Source organism: Sorex fumeus, unplaced genomic scaffold, assembly GCF_029834395.1.
Source record: "Sorex fumeus unplaced genomic scaffold, SorFum_2.1 ptg000024l, whole genome shotgun sequence".
NCBI classification, from domain to species: domain Eukaryota; kingdom Metazoa; phylum Chordata; class Mammalia; order Eulipotyphla; family Soricidae; genus Sorex; species Sorex fumeus.
The window spans coordinates 15,217,238-15,227,888 of NW_026606081.1; positions in this window are offsets into that span (position 1 = coordinate 15,217,238).

Below are 10,651 nucleotides of genomic sequence, written 5' to 3' on the forward strand. Positions count from 1 at the left end.
CCACCGCGGGGTCGGGCGTGTGGCCGTGGCCGCCGCGACGCGGAGATGCCGGCGACCCAGCCTCGCGCTCCGATTGGCTCTCGGTGCCCTGGATGCAGCGTCAGCTGGGGCAACAGTGCACCCACGTGACGCGGGCCCGCTTCTGGCCCCGTTATCCGGAGCTGGGCCCTGGGGGCCGCGTCCTGGGCCGCGGGTCCATAGAACGCGGCTCTCTCCACCTGTAGCGTGGGCGAGCCCAGAGCCGTGCTCGCGGCGGGCGGGGGCGGGACGCGTCGACCCCTGCGGTTCCTGGCACACTTGCGCGCGCGACCCCGCCCCGGCATCCCACCGGCCAGCGGGGAGGGTCGGACACCAGATCCAGGCTGGCTGGGGGGTCTAAGTCGCTAAGAAATGGAGCAAAGCAAATGTAGAGCGAGAGGTGATGGTATTGTTGGTAGGAGACCAAGCGTGGGATGCTGACGGGAGCGAGTGTCAGACTTGGAACCAACCCAACGTCCTTTCATCCCTCCCTCGGGCTCCTGCGGCGCTTCCCTTTTCTCTGCTATCAGTCTCTCTCATTTGGGTTTTGGAGCCACACCCCTTGGTGCTCAGGGCTGACTCCTGATTCTGTGCTCAGAGGACCCGCTAAGGTACGGGTCAGCTGCGTGCAAGAGAAGCGCCCTTCCATCTGTTCTATCTCTTGGATCCTGATCTCTCTTTTAGGTTAAACGGATTCATAAAATTGTGGAACCTAATATATATAATATAGTCACACCCGGCGATGCACAGGGGTTACTCCTGGCTCTGCACTCAGGATTTACTCCTAACGGTGCTCAGGGAACCATATGGGATGCTTGGAATCGAGGTTGGCCGCGTGCAAGACAAATGCCCTCCCGCTGGCTATTGCTCCAGCCCCTAGACTATATTTTTTAAAAATCCAAAAGATCGATTTTATAGGCATCAAACTAACAATATGCCTTGCGGGGACAAGGGTACACACTGGGGTGCTCCCCGCCAGCCTGGAGGACACGGGATAGGGAGGCTGGAACTGAACCGCCCACGTGTGTGCGCTCCAGCCCTTTGAGCTCACTCCCAGCCAGGATGTCGTTTGAAAGGGCAAATCCGTTTTGTAGGTGCTGCCGAGGATAACACTGGGGTCTCATGCCCAGCCCAGCGCCCCCAGCGCCACGTGCAGCAGCCAGAGCTGAGGAAGGAAATGTGTTTCGGTTGGCCTTTAGGCTTCATCCCCCTAAAGTATTTTTACTTTCATCCCCCACTCACCTTGTTAGGGCAACGCTGGGGAACTAACACGGGCCTCTCTTGGAGGGGGCACCGGAAGCCAGAGAGGCTAAGGAGGGGATTTCTGAATCCCAGCCTATATTCTGGGGCCAATAGCACAACAGGAAGGGCATTTACCTTGCACAATGCCAGCCTGACTATGGGGCACCCCAGATGGTCCCCTGAGCCTGCAGGCAGAGTGACCCCTGAGTGCAGAGCCAGGAGTAAGCCATGAACATTGTCAGATTTTTGCCCCCCCCCCATAAAAAAAGAAAGAACAATGACTCCAGGGTCTGCCCCATCTTGACTGTCTTGAATAAGTAAATAAAACATTATCAGTCCCAGTAAAGGAAGACAAAACTGAAAGGTCTTGGGTAGAGAGTGTTAAGGGCAAAGTATTTTTTCTTTCAATTGAATCCCACAGATAATTCTGAGCTCTGTACCTCCCCAGGGACACCCTTCCTGCTGTTGATGGCTCTGGGCCAAGACGGTTGGTAACTGTACCTGGGAAATAGCCCAGCACTTATTACTTTGTTATCAAGAGTGGCGTTCAATTACTCTCTTTGTCTAGCTACAATGGTCCACCTGGTTTATAATTCCCTGGGAGGTAAATGCCTCCCACAGCAGCCAGGAGTCAATGAGCTAACACAGAGCCTTTAGGCGTAGGAGGAGTTTGAAAACCGCTAAGGAGGAGGGAGACAGGCCAATTACTGTTTAGCTTCTCTGCTCGGCTGGCCAGTCCCAGACTGACCCTCCGTTTCCCCAACTGGCCCAGTCCCTCCCCATGGACTTTCAGCTGCTTCCCTTGATGACCTCCAACAGTACTGCCCTTTCTTGGCCCTGGCGCAAGGCCTGCGCTTTCCAAAATTAGACATGGAACAGGTCAGGATGGCCCTGCACCAAGCTAGCCACAGTGTTACCCAGGCCCGTTGCTCCACTCTGAAAATATCTGCTCCATTTTCCTGCGAGAGGAGGGAAAAGGTGGTGGGGGGTAGGCCCGGGAAGATCAGAGTATGGTGGAGGGCAGAATCACAGAAAAACCCAGCAAAACCTAGCTCCGGATACCTTGTAGATGCTAGGTGGGAACATAGCTGAAGATGCCACTGGAAGCAGCCCAGCTGTCCTCCAGCTAAGACCAGACTAGCACTGAATGTAGCACTGTCATCCTGTTGTTCATCTATTTACTCGAGCGGGCACCAGTAACATCTCCATTGTGAGACTTGTTACTGTTTTTGGCATATCGGATATGTCATGGGTAGCTTGCCGGGCTCCGTCGTGCGGGCGAGAAACTCTCGGTAGCTTGCCAGGCTCTTCAAGAGGGGTGGAGGAATTGAACCCGGGTCGGCCTCATCAAGGCAAACCCTACCCGTTGTGCTGTGGCTCCAACCCAAAGACCAGAGTAAGGAAGGAATTTATTTGCAGTCTCCTAAGTGGTAGGAGTTACGGGACACACCATAGCAGAGCCGGACTCAAAATATTTTTTATGCTGATTCAATGGGAGGGGGCCAGAAAAGGCAGACACAACTGGAAATAAATGCATTTATATATATATATATATATATATATATATATATATATATATATATATAATGGGCTGGAGCGATAGCACAGCGGTAGGGCATTTGCCTTGCACACAGCCAACATGGCCGACCCGAGTTCGATTCCTCCGCCCCTCTCGGAGAGCCCGGCAAGCTACCGAGAGTATCTCGCCCGCATGGCAGAGCCTGGCAAGCCCCCCATGACGTATTCGATATGCCAAACACAGTAACAACAAAGTCTCCAATGGAGACGTTACTGGGCCCGCTTGAGCAAATCGATGAACAACGGGAGGACAGTGACAGTGACAGTGATATATAAATAGTATATATATTATAGATATATTCCATATCACTCCTATATATACTCCTATATATTATGTAATAAAGCTTTTATATATATAAATAAATGCATTTAGTTATATATAAATAGATCTAGAATAGATGCATGCGGGGTAGGGATTGGACTCTGCTTGGCAATGCTCAAAGTGCTCAAGAGTAACAACCCTCCCCCCCAGTCCCCATGCTCTGCAGTGTCAAGGGTCAGTCTAAGTGAGCACATCGTCTTCACCTCCTGTCCCATGTGTCCAGCCTGAAGAGTTTTGTTTCTAGGACCATCTCGAGAGGCTCAGCTAAGCCACGGTAGTTGAAACTCAGCAGTGGGTGAGATTGCCAGGGAAGGCCCCAGGAGGCTTGCGCGGGTGCCTGGAAGGACCCTTAGCGTCAGGAGTGCCCTTACTTGCCTCTGAAAAAAAGGCGGGGAAGGAAGAAAATCTACCACTTGGGGAGAAGAAGGGCCAGGTAGGCGGAGCCCGGTCTTCACCACAGAGAGGAAGACTCCCAACACTGGCCCAGCAGGGATTATTACAAGAGGAACATCCTTTGATTTTCAAACAAAGGGGAGTAGAGGAGAAAGTGGTTAAAGTCACCTTCCTCTGGGCTGAAGGGAAAGTACAGAGGGCCTGGCACTTGCCTTACAAGAAGACAACCCGGCTTCAGTTCCCAGCATTCCATACGGTCCTGCCAGGAGTGATCCTTGAATGCAGAGCCAGGAGTCATGCCTGAATACTGCTGGGGGTGGTCCCAAAGCCATAATGATGATGATGATGATGATGATGATGATGATGGTGTCACATTCCTCTTTAAAATTGAGGTTTCTTGGGCTGGAGCGATAGAACAGCAGGTAGGGCATTTACCTGCACACAGCTGACAAGATTTCAATCCCCAGCATCCCATACAGTCCCCCAAGCACTGTCAGAACTCCTGAGTACAGAGCCAGGACTAACCCCTGAGCATCACCAGGTGTGACCCCAAAAGCCAAAAAATAAAAAACTAAAAAGATTTCCAAATAAAAGTCTATGATTTATTTTGGTTTAAAGATAGTGGTACAAAGAACCAGATTTTATCTGAAGGGTTGTTGTAGGTGTGGAGGGGGAGAGAGAGAGAGAGAGAGAGAGAGAGAGAGAGAGAGAGAGAGAGAGAGAGAGAGAGAGAGATGCTCTTAAAGGAGAATGCAGGCTTGTCCAAGGGTGGAGAGAACCCCTCTATACACCCCAGCATTAGATACAAAAGCATGAAAATCCACATCTCAAGAGGGGAGATGCGGGCCACACATGTGCTCGGGCACCACATGTGCTTGGCTGCATGGGCGCAAGCAGCTCATGGACTTGGGCAGCATATGTGCAGTGGTCCAAAGTTTTTGTATAGAATCTAAAACCATAGGAAACTTGAGAGAAAATAACAATCACCTTTCAATTTTTTTCACTCTGAGGTAATTTGTGGCATATTTGTACTTTCCAATCTTTATTCCCTATGTCATAAATATTTATATTTAATATGCAACTATTAGTTTATTAACATATTTACGTAATTGACATTCATGTTGGCATATTAACATTTTCAATGTCGTTCTCCCATAAATCATTTTAAATTGCTATAATATTCGAATCCAGGGCCGCTTAAGCATTTCCTCTTTTTGCTTGAGAAAGGCAACACAGGTGAGTTCTTCTAGAAGGGCCTCAGATTCATTAGGTGCTTTTCCTTTCTTTTTCATTATGGGGCCACGCCTGACAATGCTCAGGGCTTACTCCTGACTCTGTGCTCAGGGATCACTCCTGGAAGTATTTGGGGGACCGTATGGAGTGCTAGGGATTGAACTATGGTTGGCTGTGTGCTGGACAAGGTGCTTAATTTCAAATTCATTTTTGGTCATTATTCATTTTGAAGCCTCTTACTTTGCCAATATTTCTGAGACCCTGAAGTTCAGTTTGCAATTCCATGTGAGGCTGTAACCCCAGTTTAAGAAGCTCGGTTTGGGGCAGGGGCGAACTCAACTGGCTAAGTGCAAGCAGTGTGTGTGTGGGCACCCCAGTATCGTCCCCAGGAATGCATGGTTGGTTCCTGAGCCTGGCTTAGAGGATCCTGGAGCACAGTGCAGGGAGTACCCAGTGCACCACTGCATGTAGCCCCAAACAAAAGGCAGGAAAAAATAATAAAGAGGAAGCAGGTTCTGTAATGGCTAAACAGGAACTATTTTAGGTTTCATGATCTTTGGGACTCCGTTACGGGAGTGGTAGGGAGTTATCACAGATACTGTGCAAATACATGTGTGGCTGTATTTCAGCAAAGCTTTAATTATTAACAAGAAGGACGACAGCTGGACTTAACCTGCAGGTCTTAATGCTTTCCTGACCCCTGAATTCAAAAAGCCCAGAACACGTATAGGAATATTTCTAAGTGTATGACCAATAGCCCGTTTTTTTTAGTTGTTTCTTGCTGTTATGAGCAATAGTGTGATGTTATAATTTACTTCAGTAGGATAAACACCCAGAAAAAGAATTGGTGCTGAGGCTATTCCTACAGGAAAGAAAGTTCACACACACAGGTGAGCACTTTGCCTTTCGACTCCTCAAAGATAACGGCTGTTATAGCCTTTTAGATTGACTGTATTCTCTCATCACTCATGTAGAGGATGGCAGACCCCCTGTGTGTATGTGTATGTTGAGGAGGGGGGTGTCTGTGTGGGAGGTGTCTCTCATCTAAGATGTTTGGGGGAGGGTTTGTCCCCCAGGAAGAACATTCCAGAAGAAACAGCAATGCAAAGGCCCAGAGGTTGAATTATGCTGCTCCAATCGGCTCTGCTCATTCAAATCCTTAAGGCCTGTTGTAGGTTTTTTCTTGAGAGGGCGGCTTCTTATTGGAGGTATTTACACTGCTAAGTTGCCCATTTATCAGCTTAGCCCATTTGTATGCCATGCTCTCAAAAGATTTGCAAATCTCCTTTGTGATTTCTTCTTTGACCATTGGTGAAGTCTGTTGGTCAGTATGATCTATTACTATATGTTGCATATTAGTATGCAGGGCTCCTTCCAAGAGTGTTTTGGGAACTATCAGGGCAGGGATTAAGCCCAGGTAGCTTCCTACACCTATGATGGTAGAGACAGTGTTGCTGGCTCACCAAGTTACAGGTGGTTTGGATAGGTCTAAGAAGCTGAGAATCTAGAAGCCTCTTTCTCACACAGTGAGGTCCACAAACCCAGTGCTAAGGTATGCGGCACCTATTTTAAACAGTGGCTGTAGTGATAGTCAGGTGTTTGCCTTACACTAGCCAACGTGGGATCAGTCCCTGACATCCCAGATGGTCCCCCAAGCATGCCAGAAGTAATTCCTGCGTGCAGAGCCATAGCACTGCCAGGAGTGACTCCCAAGAGCTAAGGGCAGTCTGAGGACCACGAGGTGTGCTCCCTTCCCAAAATTCATTCATCAGATTCTTGATTATCTTGTATGTAGGAAGAACTTCATTAGACACTGAGGCGAACAGTCAGATCACCTCTTAAGACGCTTTAATTTATATGGAAATGAGATCTAAAAGTCTTAAAGCATTGATTTGGTGTCACACTTTGGTGATTCCTTTGTATGATTCCTTTGTATTTAGTACCGAGAAGGTAAAGTGGTAGGAGTTGAGACTCGAAGATGAATTTTCAGGACCAGCTAATTCTGGGCATTTATATCTGTGCTGAAACTGTGGTTCCCAGAATATTTGTTCATTTGTTCCAGCTAACATTTAGGGAATGTAACTTATAACATTATCTTGCTTTTAGTCCTCCCATCGGCTCTGAAATATGAGCCATGTCACTTCAACCCGGCAGCTAAATGGATCTTCCCATGAAGCTGCCCTGGTAGGACTGAGGCAAGTCCCAGAGTGTTGGGGCACCCAGGCTGTTCTTTAGAGATGGATACCGGGGCAGGGGGACTGAATGCAGAGGGTGGGAATCAGTCTCGGTGGAGCCAGGGTCCTAACGACCTTCAGATTTAGTGCTCTGAGTGTCTTTGTTTTGTTCCATTTTGTTCTCTAAGTTGCACTTTGTTTCCCAAAGTATGAAGAAAACATGAAATCCAGATGTTAGGACCATATGCCTAACCGGTGGGGACCTTGGGGGGCTCCGACAGGACGGAGGAGCCCCAAGGTGGGCTTGGGGTTTTGGAGGGTTAGACCAAGGGTCATTCTCCCCAACATGGCAAGAACAGGGCAGAGTCTCCTCTCCAGGGTGTGTGAGGGGTACCGACCTCACCGGCCCCTTTCCCACCTCCAGTGTTGAGAGGAAATGTTGCGGTGAGGCCTCCCATCAGGGCACGCAGTTATGGCAGCCCAAGCCCACAGCCACTGGCTCTCCCTAGGGTCCTACAGGAACATTTTCTAAGGATGCATCACGGAATCCATTCCAAACTGCTCACCTGCTTCCTCTCTGTGGGTCCCCAGCCAGGTGTGTGGTGAGAAGGGAGGGCAGGGAATTCACACACATCACCTGAATATGACAGGTGATGTCAATAGGGCACAGAATATGACACACAGTGAGCATTTGTCACAGACAAAGGACGTCAGTGGGGAGGAGTTTTGGCAAATACCACCCATAGAACCTTCCAGGGCTCAGTTTTAAGGCTCCTTAGCTTGGTTCTGAACCACATAAGACCAGGCGGTTGCTCATAGAACCTTCAGGGATGCCAAGGATCAAACTGGGGTTGCCCACAGAGCACCTCCCCCAAGGTCCAGGCTGGGGACGAGCTGAAGGGAAGTGCCCAGGGCTACCCAAAATAGGACAGGTCACAAGCTCAGCCCAAGGACAAGAAATCCCACTACCTTGTTGATTCCTGCATAGAGTCCAGAGTCAGCCCAGACCACACTCACACCCCACCCCTAAAGGCCATCATGTCCCTCCTAAGTCCCAAGAGGGGTAGAGGGGTCAGCACGTTCTCCTGTCTCCGTGAGTGCAGTCTGGGGGCTTTCGAAGATCCCTCTCCCGCAACAAACCCAGGAGCCCCCAAACCCAGCATGCTGCTTCTGGACACCTTGCCATCCTCAGAAGGGTGGGGAACGGCCACTCAGAAAATTCAGTGGCAAAATAAATAAAAAAAATTCAGTGGCATTGGGCAGAGATCCCGTTTTCCAAGACCAGTTTCCCTCCTAGCTACAGGCTGATCAGGGAAGCACCCCACCTGGAACCCTAAACCCAGCCGCACATCCCAGCAGACAACCACAGCCAGTCCAGCCCAGAGGGAAAGAGGCAGTTGAGGTACCCACACTGACACTCTCGGGTTCGGAAGAAGAAAGAATGTAGGTCGAGGCGCTGGGGATGAGGCCCGGGTTGGATCCCACCACACACAAAAACACACACACGCACATGCAAATGTGCGCGCGTGCGCACACACACGCACACAAATGTAGGTCAGACATGAAAGATGCTTCTCCCTTGGTGGCGGGGAGGGGTGAGGGAAAGGGGGTGTCTGTGATGCTGACATGTTTCGACAGAAGAGAATGGAAGGTGGGACATGCGGGTCCCACCACAGGTTCCCAGAAGATGCTCTGCAGAGAGGCGGTGCCGAGGCCACGGCCCTCAGCTTGCCAGCGCGCCATCCTCAGCCCTCGATGGGCAAGGCAGCTGGCAGGCGGGAGGCCTCTCCGGGTCTTGGTCGCTCATTTCTGGATGCTCCAGGGAGACCCAGCCCATTTCCAACTGGCGACCATGCTTGGCCATCTGGTCTGTGAGCTGAATCCCACGTCCCCAAACGGCCCGACCACATCGGTCCATGGGGTTCCCCAGCCCCTCTGCCAGGGGCCCAGGGCTCAGGGGTCCCCTTAGTGCCACCCCGCCCCTCAGCTTCTATCTGGCTGTTTCAGACCCAATGGGTGACAGGAAGGGCTCTGTGGGCCCCTCAAAGCAACAAGCAGCTGGCCCCCACGTGCACCTCAGGAAGACCCCTACCAAATGCACCTCGGGAATCAGACCCACCCACGTGCATCCCAAGAATCAGACCCACTCACATACACCCTGAGACTCAGACCCACCCCACGTGCACCCTGAGAATCAGACCCACCCCACATGCACTTCAAGAATCAAACCCACCTATGTGCACCCTGAGAATCTGACCCAAACCCACGTGCACCTTGAGAATCAGACCCACCCATGTGCACCCCAAGAATCAGACCCACCCCGCATGCACCCCAAGGATCAGACCCACCCCACATGCACCCCGAGAATCAGACCCACCCTACATGCACCCCGAGAAGCAGACCCCCACCCATGTGCACCCCGAGAAGCAGACCTGCAGGAGTGCCCTTTCCCCTCGGTGCCTGACCTTGTGCTCTGCAGAACAAGTCTCCATCTCAGATCTGCAGGCAGGCAAATTAACCTACCCCAGTCCCATTAGCGGGAAATTCCTCACCATTTCTGACACAGTGCTGACAAACAGCCCCCTCTAGTAACAGCTGCTGGTTTTAACATCGGCTTAAAACTGAAGTTTTACTACTGTCCTGCTTAGGGGGAAATGGCAAACATTTAGTTAAATACTATTCTTAAGGAAAATCTTACACTGTAGTTTAAATGGTCTTTTATATGCTTTAGTTATAAAACATAACTCAGACTTCTACAGGCTTTAAAACCACAGAAGTGGCTTCTACTTGGATTGTGTCTGTAACAGAGTTTAGTAAGTTGGACCAACTTTTAAAAACTTTAAAAATATGATTCAGAAACAAATCTCGAAACCCAATGACTTTTGGCAGAAATGCATCTGGACCCCACAGTAGGTTACTGTCGTCGGGCCACCCCAGGGGGGAAAGGGTGTTGTCCCTCCGCCTGCTCCCCCTAGGCGGCTCGGTGGGCACCATCCTCCAGAGGCCACTGGACAGTCAGGTTTGGGTCCTCAGTGACAAGACACGCAGGGCCTCGTGGGATGGGGGTGGAGCCGGCCCTTTCCTCCCCGTCCCCACGAGACCCCGAGTTGCCGCCCATGAACGGCCTTTCTGGCTCCTGATCAAGCTGCTTAACAGCCATGATCTCAGAGACTCAGGAGAAAATCTCGGAACCCAGCAGGTTTTGGCAGAAATCCCTCCAGATTTAAGTGTTAAAATTTCGGAATTTCAAAATCGTGCGGCCACTACTGCAGCAGCCATGTGACATCATATGTTATTCATAACCAGCAATAGAAAACAAATTGTCTACAGTTGCCTTTTCAGCAGATCTGAGTGTTAGGGTAAAATCTCAAATAATAATGGTGGGTCTGGTGTCAAAGTATTGAATGTGATCAAAGTAGAGAGAGAGTAATGTGGAAATCATCTGCCCCACAGGTAGGGGGAGGGTGTGGGATGGGGGTATACTGGGGTTGTTGGGGATGGAGAATGGGCACTGGTGAAGGTACAGGTGTTTCACTGTATGACTGAGACTTAGACCCGAAAGCTTTGTAACTGCTCTCACGGTGATTCAATAAATAAAATGATAAAAAATGAAAAAAAACTTTAAAAATAGCTTTAAAAAAGCAATGTATACATATTAAATGAAAGAAGAAGCAGTTATGCTAACTTTGAA